This window comes from Fringilla coelebs (assembly GCF_963513975.1).
Source record: "Fringilla coelebs genome assembly, chromosome: 3".
In the NCBI taxonomy this organism is placed as follows: Eukaryota; Metazoa; Chordata; class Aves; order Passeriformes; family Fringillidae; genus Fringilla; species Fringilla coelebs.
In genome coordinates, this window is record NC_140030.1 from 51,198,054 (window position 1) to 51,211,432 (window position 13,379).

A 13,379-nucleotide genomic window follows, 5' to 3' on the forward strand; every position below is an offset into this window, starting at 1 on the left:
ATTTATACTGTGACCACACACCATAATTTTCTGCATCTTCCTTTCCCTTTCCATTAGAGGTATTTTAAAACATGGTTTAAAAAAAATGTAAAACAAATGTCTTCTTTCTCACACAAATAATGGATTCACATCCACATATCAGGATCTAATGTTATGTATATCAACAATTTTATTTGAAATCTTGGAGATAATATCAAGCAATGAATGGCAAAGTCAGTATATTTTCAATTTCTCTTACCAGGAAAGAAGAGGAAGGAATGTGAAAGGCACTGATTTAAGGCTGATAGAAGGCAGCAGTTGCATGCATTCTCTTTTATTTACTAAGGTAATCTGTTTTATTCAGTATCATGAGGTTTATCTGAGGCAAAGAACTTAGCAGAATTCAGACGGGAAAGTGACTTTTATTTGGAAAATGCGACAGAGATAGTTAGATAGCACTACAATAATTAAAATTGAAATAAAAGGTAGTGATTCCACTAAGAGGCCTAAATTTCATTTCCTCCTTGATAAGAAACTTTCAGCAGTTTATTTCCTAATTGCTTTTGGGAATTTGATTAAGTCTGCATCAGACACCATCCTGCTCTTCTGAACCAGTGCTGGAGTAAGATCTAGATGGGAAGGCTTACATGAGGTAATACCTTTTCCAAAAGTGATGGTATATTCAGGCAGATTGATTTATTTAGAAGAGCTTCTGTTGAATCCCTGGGATGGGTCTGGGGAGCCCCTATCTGAATGCCAGAGCCTGACAATGACTTCTCTGTTCAGTGGCAGGCTAGCAGCCTGCATCTGGTTGGCCTCAAGTAAAAGGTGTCAAAAGTAGATATATTGGAAGATTTTTAAATAAAATATAGACATCTCCAAAGCAAAACAGTTTTTCCAAAACCTAAAGTTATAGTGGAATTTGGAATTATGTGCTCTGAATTGCTCTTTTTTTTGATATTTTTTATTTCCTGACCGACTTTTTTCAGTACTGTAAAACATTTGACTGAATGGCAGAGTAAAAAAAGTGCCAAGAGCAGAGAAGATTTTATGCCATTCCATTGTACCCTGTCTAGTCTCAGTTTACTGGGCCCATGAACTCTTGAACACTTCTCAATCTACATTCATCTGTTCGTCACGTAAATCCCTCAATTAATAAAGAATCAATGGAGGTGTCACGTGGATTTCGCTATAGAAATATTTAACAGTCTCTCCTGTGATTATTAAATAGAGTAAAATCATTTCAAGGGAACTTCGTGCAGTTTCCATATATGAACTTAGGAAACTATCCTTCTCTGCTGCCAGGGCCAGCAGCAGCAACTGGTCTGAACTCCTCTGGTGATCAGACGCAGGTGCCTTGGGTCTTCTGAGCTCTGGGAGTAAAAAATCCAGGTTTTCCCTCTGCCTGCTTTATTCTCCTTCTGACAGCAAATCTCTCTGAGGATGGCTTCATGCCCTGCCCCATGGCATGCTCTTTGAAGATACAATGCTCCACACCCTTTTTCCCAATCATTCCCTCTCCTTCACTAGAGACCTCCACCTCAAAAAAGCTGTTTCCCTTGTACTTGCAGATTTACTGCCCTGGAAAGACAAGGATATAAGCTCTCTAATTACCAAAACTTAGCCCCTGGGGAGTCAGCCTACAGCATTCATGTACAGATATTTTAGACAAGCATTTTCATGCCCTTCTCCTGTCCTCCCTTCCCCTGTATTCAAAAGAAGCATCCACAGAGTTACCTTGCTGTCTTTCTTCCAAAGCTAAAAGGCTAAATCCTTTTTAATTGAAGGCAGTGAAGTATTTCACATTTCACACAGAGCCAGAGAGCTCTATACTACATGATCCCATCGATCAGAAACCAAACACACACCAAAAAAAAAAAAAAAAAAAAAAAAAAAAAACCCACCCTGAAATCTTTGGAGCATTATTAGAAGCTTCACATACAAAAGTGCCAAAATCTAGCCCCTCTCAAAGGAACAGAACAGGGAAAAGAGGAGAAAATTCAGTATCTGAGGTCCATGTCATAAGCAAGGGGTTTATTAGATGAAAATAAAAGAGAGGAAGGCAATTTCCCCATAAAAATCCAAATACCAATCCATTAGTGGTTTTATAGAAAAAAGAGTACATATCCTGAAATATAATGACTGGGTTTAGCCTTGAGGACATGATCAAAGCACATGAGCCAAAATGATCTTAAGCACCTCAAGGACTTCCCACTGGCCACTGACATGTGAAAGGCAAGCAAAACTCCATCTTTCTCAGAAGCAATATTTTGCATTGAAGGGTGGAAAAAAGAACATTCTTCCTTGTTCCTGCACCTACCTGGCAGAAACTTTGAAGCACAGAGCTAATTAAGTTCAAGGCAATTGGAGTGCAAATAGACAGGATCATCAAACATCAATCAAGTTTTCATCCATTTTCTCTTGCAGATATCAGCAAGTTAAAGAGCCAAGCTGTAGATCCTAAACACAGGATCCTCCCTATCTTGCTGTAAATGCCTTATGCTCTATCTTAAAGCAATTGCATTTCTTTCCTTTCACTTCACATGTTGGAAGGACATTTCTGTGCTTCCAAGAGATACAGACCTAGCTAACTGCATTCAGGAAGAAACTGTGCATTCTGCTTTGAACTATCTTTATATTTCAATAGCTCTTCACTTTCCCTGATATTTTACTATCTCCAAAATGTATCTTTGAATACTCCATTTAACCTTGACTTTGATAGACAAAATAAGCGTAGCTCTTTTCACTTTCGTCTCTCTCACAAAACAGGTTTCCCTATATCTGTTTTGACATTGCAAAAAACCTGATTACCAGTTACCTTGTATTCTCCTCTGTCTGATTCTATCTGTATGCTATCTGATTTTCCATTCAGATTGTAAACTCCTTAGGACACGAAATACCTTTCTGTTTGCCTCTGTGATCTCCACAATGTGCTCTGTAATGTGACTGAGGTTCCTAGATAGCATATTGCATTAATCCAAATTTTCATAACCAAATGCAGCAAATGTATCTGAAATCCCACTAGAAAATGAATATTGGAATTGTGAACCTGATTTGCTTGATAATCCAAACGTGTCCATTCATATTCCACTTGAGGAATTTCTTTTTTTTCTTTTTTTTTTTAATCCAACAGAATGCCTGGAAAAGAGATCAAACAAATTCACCAGGTTCTTACCTTCTCTACTATATCCTGAATGCCCTGACATGCTTGCCTTTTTAAAGGAAAGAAGATGAGTAATACAGATGAAAGAATACAAGATAGGGAGGTGGTTGAGAATAGCAGAAAAAATCAGATAAAATATAATACATTTTTTTATTACACTGAGCGAGTCATTTGGGAGAGGCACTGGATATGGAAATGGAACAGGCAATAATCTGAAGTAATGTGTATACACTTCATGCCTCCTCCCAGAGAATTAGTGATATTCATCATTCTCAGCACAGGGACCGTGTTGCGCCATTCCTAAGGTCTGCTTCCCCCTTCAGACTTTTGACACTCATGAATTGGATTGATTCCTGCCTGGCATAGCTATGCCGACAGAAATTCCTAATCTTCAGACAGTTATACCATCAAAGTGTCCTTTTTTTAGGGAAGGGTGTGTTTCTATGGCAGAACAATGCCGGGCTAACTGCACCCATATGAGGAATGCTTTACATATCCATCAGCTTACAAGTGAAGCGATCCAAGAATAAACCTGGTCTTAGTGACCACACCCCTGGAGTGAGGTGTGTATTATCAAAATGAATATACTATAAAGGTAGTGATAAGTATTGAAATTTTTGTCGACATGCCTTATCTGAAGCTCATTACCCCTGTTCGATTTGTATCAACCTGGTTGTGAACAGAGCTCTTTAAGGGAATCTAAGTCACATCAACCACTACATTTGCATTTTCTTTTAAGAATTTTCCCTGCACCAAGTGGTGGAAAAACCCTGAAGTTTTAATGAGAAATAATTCCTGTTTTTACTTTGTTGCAAGAGACGATAATTGCAGAATGTGGAGGCATTTGCACATACAAAAACCCCCAAAACTCTTACACCTTATCGTGTGCTTTTCCTTTACCTTGTCCAGAAAAAATGTGGAGCAATTGCTTTAAGTGCTTTTTCATGTAAACTGAAAAGAAATATACTTTTCAAGTGCACTTAAACTCTGCCTTAGAAACTCTAAACACTTTGATGAAGAAAATTCAACACAATAAAGATACATGATAAAATGAAAACAAATATTTTGTTTCTTTCAGTTTTATGAAACATCTATCCCTGAGCAAACTCTCTGTAGTTATGTGACAAGTCAGTAATGACATGCTCCATGACTTATGGGGTGAAAATTATAACCAAATCCTTCAAAAAGTTCAAAGAGTGATTACCATCCAACTCATAATTCTTAGATCATAAGAATTCCATTTCAAAGCTGAAGAATTCCATTAATTATCCCATTGTTTTTGGTCAGCAGATTAACTAGATTTGCATCATTGTAGGATGTCTGATTCTTCAAAGGAAACTGGTTAAAAACTATGCTGTAAAACTATTATTTGTTTCCCAAAATGGCAGAACAACCCTCTATCTTAGTTCCTCTATGATTACATACAGGACTTGGTGCTCTGGGATAGATTCATGTCCAAATAGAAGTAGAAAGATGAAAAACCTCTAAATTCTTACATAATTATAGTGTGTATCATAATACACATATCAGTCTTACCATAAAAGAGGGAAAAGACAAGAATGGGTTTGTGCTACATAAGAAGTGGTATTTCCCTCAAGCACTGAGATGCTATGATTATGTTCATGAATCTTTACTTGTGTTACTGGCAATTGCAAAGTCTCGTGCTCTTTACTCCCACAGTGGTATGGGGCACAGGGATGTAGTGTCCCCTGCAGAGTTCAAGAAAAGGAATGATTAAAAATATGAGAAAATAAGATTTTGGTGAATCAACAGGTGTGAGACACTTGTTAAGTATAAATGAAGCAGCTACAAATGTTAAAAAGTCAGTCCTACATAATACAATTGTCAGCAAAAAAACTGGTGAACTATGGTTACCATTGCAGCAATAAATCTTTCTGCTAGTATAGATAACTGTCTTTGAGGTTGACAATAAAAGGACTCCTTCAGGCCAGCAGAATGTCCCCTGTCAGGACAGTATTTGGCATGGTTATTGTACTACAGCTTTCTCAAACAACTCTTGTTGAGTATAAAGGAATCCCCAAACAGCTTCTTGCAGCCAAGCTATCAGGATGTCAGGGGATAGCAGGAAACAAACTTCCTGAGTGTAATGGCTAACACAGATTAAATATGGATAGAAAAGAGCCTGCCTCTGGGTATATACATCTGTGCTCAGCCTCTCTACCATGTCTCTTGCTTGACAGCTGAAATACCTGTGAAACAGCTTCTGAACCATCTCAGCTACAGCAAAACCAGCACTAATTTTGAATTCACTTTATGTGGCAGAGTATAAACTAGTGGAAGTCTAAATATTATAAACAAAGAACAGGCTTTTTTTTCTTGAGCCAGTCTTTTGAGGGGACAGATTTTGACTCTTGCTAGTGTGCCCAGTAGGAAAACTCTTGACGTAAGATCTCATTAAAACATACTCATCCAGATTTAGAATCTCTTGCTGGTGAAACCAAACATTCTAAATTTGTTTAGTGAAAAAATAGCCATGGCATTAGCTCATGCAATACCAGAGGAAACCTGATTCAAGTGGGAATGAGCTGATTTTTGACCCATTCACCCATTTTTTGACATGTTTTTTTAGTTCTAATGGTAATGTTAGCCAATTTTTAAATAAGAGTAGGTGTCTTGTTTTCAGTAGACTGAATAGTTTCCAAACACTAGACCTTAACTTGAGCAGAATAATTTTTAGTTGTAATTGATGTTTAGCTTTCTACTAATCGTTTTATGCTTTCTGGAGCAAAATGCAAATAGCACAATACTTAGAATTTAGAAGCAACAAGAAGACTGGAACTGTCCTGGTACTGGGTAACATTTCAAAATCACCTTGATTACATTGTGAAGTTGTTTGCATTTGGAAATGTTGCCCACTGATACTAAAAATGCATTCACATTTCCATCTTCAGAGGGCTTCCCTCACTTTTTTATTACTTTTAGAGTACATTCTCTTTACTTCCCTTTACAGCCCTGCAGAATTATCTAGGCCTGGCTGGGGCTAGTTTTGGCAAGAAGTGCCCACCCATTGACAAGATGGAGAAATGAGCTACTGTCCCAGTGCTGATGATGCAGTATTCCCAGGCCAAACTAAAGCAGAAATAGACTGGAAAGCTTGTTATTCAACCCAGTTTTGAAAACTCAAAGCATTTAGGTAATTTGGTGCTCATCTAACTCTAAAGCACTTCCCCAACCCAAGGTTTTTATGCATGCCATAAATAAGTAGTTAAATAGAAAACTATTAAAAATATACTATGTATTCAGAGTTAATTTCATAATAGTAATGTTTGGAAAGCAGAGCTCTGTCACTGCAGAAACATAAATAATTTTCAAGATTTTGTTTTCTACCCTGAATTCAGTAGAGTGCACATGGATATGATACCAAAATGTCACAACAATATTAAAAGCATAAATCTGTGAAAGATTAGTGAAGCTAAACTAGTGAAAGAAGTTGAAGGTAAAAACAAACAAAAGAGAGCAGAAAAAAGTTATCCTTTCCAAGGGCAGAAAGTGTAATTTCCCACTTCTGGACTAAGAAAAAGTGGACATTGTGCCCTTTTGAAGAAAGTATGAAACAAACACAAAAAGTTGTGATATAACTCCAGTATGTCCAACAGCCTTGTCTCCATTGAGCCTGACAGGCAGGTTCTAAGGAATGCTGAATTCAAAGCAAAAAGAATTCAGCTGAATCTTTTGATTTCTTTTACTTTAGGATTAACATGGCTTAGTTAACTGTTTTATGCATTTTAAGTGTCTTCAGGTATGAGTTTCAACTAGAAAGTCCTATTAGAGACAGGGATGGTCTTTGCTCTGCCCAGAGAACCAGAAACCTGGCAGGCCCTAGGAAAGATCAACACTTCCTGAGATAAAAAGGCCCTGCAAAATCCTGATTTCCAGTATAATGCTCTCTGCTGCTAGCAATCACTTTAGCAGTTTTAGAGGTCAATAAGCAGTAAACCTTAAATGGACCCAAATTCCTCTTTATGCATATCATAAATCTGATCTGATAGCAGACATCAGGAAGTAATGGGCTTCAGGAGAAGTCCACACTGCAGCATCCATACATCCTGCTAAATTACACAATGAGCTTAACCAGCCTGGAAGGATTCCTAATCTACTCAAACATTAAAACAACAACAACAACAACATCAACAAAAAAGCCTGCAAAAAACCGCAAACTAACTCTTATTAAACAGCATTTAAAGTCTGCATTAACTCTGCAAGTGTTCTGAAAATTGAGTTTTAATTCCATCTTCTCTTTGTCTGCAGTGCTTAGGGTAGGTAACAGGCTACAGTGTTTGGAAGTTGCATACTAAAACTATATTCAAAAACATTAAAGAGTTAGTAGCCGAACTGAAATTTTTACACTAATTTGTCTTTTACCTGGTTTTCAGAGTAAGGAAACAGAAATATTTAGATCAGCTGGGATTATATTTGTAGTTGTTGTAACTGTAAATTCCAGGCATCATACAAATTGTGCTGAATAGGCTTTCTATGTGGACTTGCTGCTCTGTCTTAATCTCCTTGTGGATATCCTTCTGCTGAACTTGTGACTTTAATATGATTTTTTTGTATTTGGCTTGGAATGGACTCAAGTTAAATTGAATGAAGGCTATCTTAATTGTCAGATCAAGTGTCCACACAGTCATGTAATATGGTTTGAATTCACATATTTAACTTGCATATGTTAGTTTTTCCAAATGTCCCTTAATAGAGGATCTGCACCATAATTTGTAACTATCAAGAATTTTAGTAGAAGTTTAAACAATAAGAAATATGCCATAAAGTAATGAAAAAAACTCTGTGAAAATTGGAATGGTCAATAAAGCATACTGCAACACAGCAGAGGACTTAAGCAGACCATCTGTATCTTTAATCAACCTTTTCTACTTTGAAAAAATGTCACAGCTATGTTTCTGCTCTATATGTAGATACATACTTAGTTGGCCTACATCAAGATTAAAATATTATGCTACCAAAAGTCCAAAGACCCAAGCTACAGAGTTATTTTCACATGAAACCACAAAAGCACAGACTTACACTCCAGGAAGTGGAGAGGGTCATGATTTGGGTCACGTTTAGCCATTTCTCATTGCATTCAGTTTTTCCTGTTCATCTCAAGCCTGGTAAGAGTTTCATCAGTAAACATTTAAATTCATTTCTATGTTCACAGCTGAGAGCCAGATTTCTATTTTGGCCAAATTAACTTCTGACATAATTCTTCTTGCCAGGAAGAATTAGATGTTAAGTCTGTTTTCTCTTTCTTCTTACACTATATTTAGATTACATTTTTCATAAATACCATCTCTAGCTTAAAAATTGAATAGATTAGGAACGTTCAAGAATATTCTGTCAGCAAAGAATTGTTCAAAACTTTTCATGCAGTATGGACATTCAATGGAGTGCAATTAACCAGCAAAATAAAAACCTGAAGAATTACTCTAAACTCAGACTAAAAAAAAAAGAAATACAATTTGTGTGTCAGTGCTGCAGATAACTTGCTACCTCATTGGTTTTCATCATGAAAAGCAAACATATGGGCCACATTACAAAATTGTTCAGGGACATATGGTATTGCATTGAAATGGTAAAATAAGTGACATAGGGAAATCCATGATCCAATGTATCAAAATGTTTTAGAAATCCTGGTGCTCTGCATCCTTCTTCTTAAGGATGGCAGAACATTTTGAGTTACATAAATGACTGGATTTACTGGCAGCAGTTTTATAGTGGCTTGATCAAACCCTCAAGAGATACATTATCCTGACTGTACAGATCTCCGTGCCACCATGAAGGCAAAGAGAAATAATGATCAAAAGATTTTGTCCTGAAATTTTTATAACTACAGTTTATTTGCTTTAAAATAAGAGTTAGAAGGATCAGGGAAATCTATTGCTCGATAGCGAGATTCCACATTTAATAAAACTTTATAAGTTTTATCCTATTTATAACCACAAGGTACAAATGCAATGGAATTGTAATCATCCATCCATGGCAATGTTATCCTTCATCTGCTGCTGTTTCTGTTAGCATGTACATAGCCTGAAAGAACAAGTACTTATTTGGGTTTATACTTCAAAGATGCTACAAGCTATGCAAGCTTTCTTTTCTTCTCACCAGGTGGGGAAGCTAATGCTCATAAGAATGAAAGGTCTTGACTCTAAAGTAGTTTGCTAGAACCTTCCTAATTTAGAAAATCCGACTTTTACAGATGGATGGTAAAGGTACACATTAATATAAAGTGTTTTCAGTCCCTGGAGAGGTAGAGGACCAAAACAAAACCCCTGATTATTCCATAGAGCAGAAATAATGTTTGCATCTGAGTCCTCAGATCTACTGCTTCAGCCATCTCACTTGCTTCTAGAGACATTCATTGATTGCACTGCGCTCTAAGATTTTGTTCTCATACAGATAATCATAAAATAATGTAATCACAGTAACATAGACATTTGTGTTGGAAGGAATCGTAAAGATTATCTGGTTCCAAGCCCCGTACCATAAACAGAGATATCTTCCACTAGAGCAGGTTTCACAAGGCTCCATCCAACCAGGCCTTGAACAACACTGCCAGGGATGGGGCATCCACAACTTCTCTGGGAAGCCTGTTCCACTGCCTCACCCCCTTCACAGGAAAGAACATCTTCATTATATCTAATCTAAACCTACTCTCCTTTTGGAGCCATTAAATAGACCCCTTGCCCCACTGCTGCATGCCCTTATAAAAAGTTCCTCTCTCTCCAATTCCCTTGCAGGCCCCCTTTACTGGCAGGCTGCTACAAGATCTCCCTGGAGTCTTCTCTTCTCCAAACTGAACAACCCCAACATTCCAATTGGTCCACATCCTTCTTATGCTGGGTGTCCCAGAGCTGCATTCAGCGCTGCTGGGAGTCTCACAAGAGTGGAGTAGAGTGGGAGAAAGCATCACCTCCCTCAATCTTCTGGCCACATTTCAAGGAGGAGATACTCCATGGTTTTGCCAGGCACCAAGTGAGACTGAAAAGCCTGTAGTTTTTTCGGTTACCTTATTTCCCTTTTTAAAAATGGAGGTTGTTTTCCCTTTTCAGTGGAACTTCACTGTAGTGCCATGAGTTTTCAAACATGATAGATAGTGGCATACCCACTTCATTTGCCAGATCCTTCAGAACCCACAGGTGCTCTCATCAGCCCCATGGACTTGTGCATGTTCAGGTTCCTTATATGTTCTTGAACCTGATTTTGTCCTACTGTGGATAGTTCTTCATTCTCTCAGTCCCTGTCTGTTGCTTTGACTTGGGCCGTGTGACTGGAGCATGTGCTGGGGAAAAATGAAGCAAAAATGTGATTATGCACCTCAGAATTCTTCAAATCCTGGATAATCAGGTTTCCTGTTTCCTTTCCAAGAGGGGTCATGTTTTGCACAGAGTGAGTTGAAAATGCCTTTTAAATTAGATTCATCCTGGTTAAGGCCTGCAACAATACAGACTGTTCTTATCACTGATGGACACACCTCTAGAAATCCATTTGCTTCATGGAAAATTAACCTTTAGAAATGTCTCTCCTGCTTCACTATGTACAGGGAGCAAGCATTGAATTGAAGGCCCAAGAAAATTGCCTGTTAGGAATAGCGAATATCAACCCTTTGGGTGTGTAGTCTGGCACAGGGCTCAACTGTGTACTTATGTATGAATCACTTTAAAGTGTGCCATTATTCTACTGATTTAACACACTACAGTGTTACAATGATAATGCATTCTCTAAAACAGATTATTTCATCCACAGATGTTGTGTCACAAGCGCAAGGAAAAAGATAAAAAGACATATTAACCTGAAGCAGAAGAGAGAGTTCTGTGCCCTCCCTCTGTATGCACACAATTTGCCTAGTGGCTTGGCACAATTAAGAAAAAAGCACTGCTGGAACCTTAATCCAAAAGCAGATCCAGTTCAGCAGCAGATACTAGCTTAGCTTAAAGCCACTGGATTAGAATTTGGATGAAAACTGAAACATATACCTTGGTCTGAAATAAGAGGTGATTTAGTGGCTTAGTGGAAACAGACACTGGCTGCTTTAAAGTTCTTTTTGTCTACACTTTTCTTAAAGTCTCTTATGTCTCAGATATGCTGTTATTATAGCAACTATATTGCCAGATGAAATAGCAACCTTTCATGTAAATGGTTACTTTTGTGAATGCTTAGTTTTATGCAGTAGATTATCACAGCACAAATACACGGCATTTCAGTGATATGCAATGATGCTCATGTGAAGGAATTGTCAATGCTTTAAAAGTTTCAATATTTCTTTCAATTTTTAAGCATGTAAAGGTCTCTTACAAGTAGCAGCTTTGATAAAAAAATTAACCCCCCTCTGTGATTTTTTTTCCTAAGAAGCAATTCCAAATAAAGTAGAGAAAAAAGACATCTTTGTTAGCTGCCTAAAAATAATGGTGTTTTCAAAGTAATTCCTTTCACATATTAGAAAGTTTTGATGAAAAAATACTCAGAGCCAACAAAGAACTTAACTTTCCCCTGTTTAGCATCTGAGTTAGCTGGATGGGAAAAAGAAAGCATGACAAAAGATCACTGATGCAATGGAGAAGTTATTGGTTGTTGCTGAACAAAAGCATTATAGGCAAGGGTGGGGGGTTGTTAGCAGGGGGTTTTTTCCCTCATCTCCTCAGAACACAAATAAACTACATGTCTAACAAGTCTGGAGAAGTCAGGCTTCTCCAAACATTTGGCTGGTTCTTCCTTTATGTGTTACAAGAAAACATAGTGAATCACCATAACTGAGCCAGCCCCGCATTAGACACCTAACATTAAATTTAGGCCTGGTATGAATCTGCTCAATACCACTGCTCCATTTCATAGCTTGGTCACCTCTAGAATATTTTGGACATCTATTGTCAAACTGCTTTAATTCCCTGAAGCAAGAACTGCACTTTTCTTATTTACAGCTACAATGACAAGATGCACGAGGCCCAGAACTGTAATTCTTGATGGTCTAAATGTGTATTTAGCTCTCTGTGGCTTGCAAAGCTCTGTATAAGCATAAATGAAGAGCATTGATATAATTCCCTTTTGTGTGTGCTTTATAATGACCCACTGGGAAAAGGCAGCTCAAGGTTAATTATAACAAACAAGGAGAATGAAAACACAAGACACACCCTGTTCTCTGGCCAGGCTCAAAGAGAGTATGGCACTTCTTGTGTTCACAGCTCCTACAGCTATTTCTGTAGGCATTGCATGTCAAGCATTGGCTATGTACAGTGTACCTTGAGATGGGAACGTTGCCTTGCCTTGATAAAAATTATTTGGAGGGATTCCTCTTACCCAACTTCTGCTCCCAGAAAGGTACAGTCATCATCTAAGCTGGTCATCTAGACTTCTCAACAGTCAACAGGAAGAGATGCTGCCTACAGAAAATGACTCACTGCCGACACAGGCCAGGACAAACCACTCTCTGGACACGGCCATACCCCTCCAGTGACTGTTAACTAGTTCAGCTTGCTGCCTAAATATTAAGTAGCTAAAATTAGGTGAGATGAATCCCACACAACGATGCTGTCAGGACTAGATTAAACTTCCTTAGGACAGGTCTGGGCAACAAAATGCCTTTGTTTTGCCATTCTTGGCAACTCGAATATGGAGCAAAACCAATCAAAACTAAACTCCCAGAGGTAATGATAGCAATGAAGACACCCTAGGCCAGATGTGAACACTGATGATGTGTGCTGCCCTTGGTGCCCAGAGGGCTTATGCTCTAGTCCATGCTGCAATCACAACTTTGTTTTGCTGTGTAAACAAAGAGTAAGGTAAGTATAGGTATACAAAACCAGTGCAAGTTAGCTTTTCTGCACCGAGCCAATCAAAACCCGTGGAGCATAAAAACAGAATTAAGGTGCCAAAATTTCAATACCTAGCACTGTGTTTACTTGTGCTCCCAGGGAAGTCAGGGAGCATCTTATTTTAGGATTTTTGCTGTTTTCTAATGTTATGCTGAGTAATGCCATGTAATCCCCACCTCTTCTTCAGTCACCTCTCACGTAGGAACTACTGAACTGCAATGAATTTCAGCCTGGAAAAGTGGACTCCATGTTGCTTTGTTCTGACAAATTGCACCATGCCCTGGGAAGCTGAGATCATGGGATGACAGAATAGAGAATAGTGGCAGGAAAAACTTGGTGCCAAATTAAGCCAGTTAGTGCTTCTGGATCAGAATTCTTAATGGGAAAAAAAAATACTTCCTGTGGAGTCATGCCCA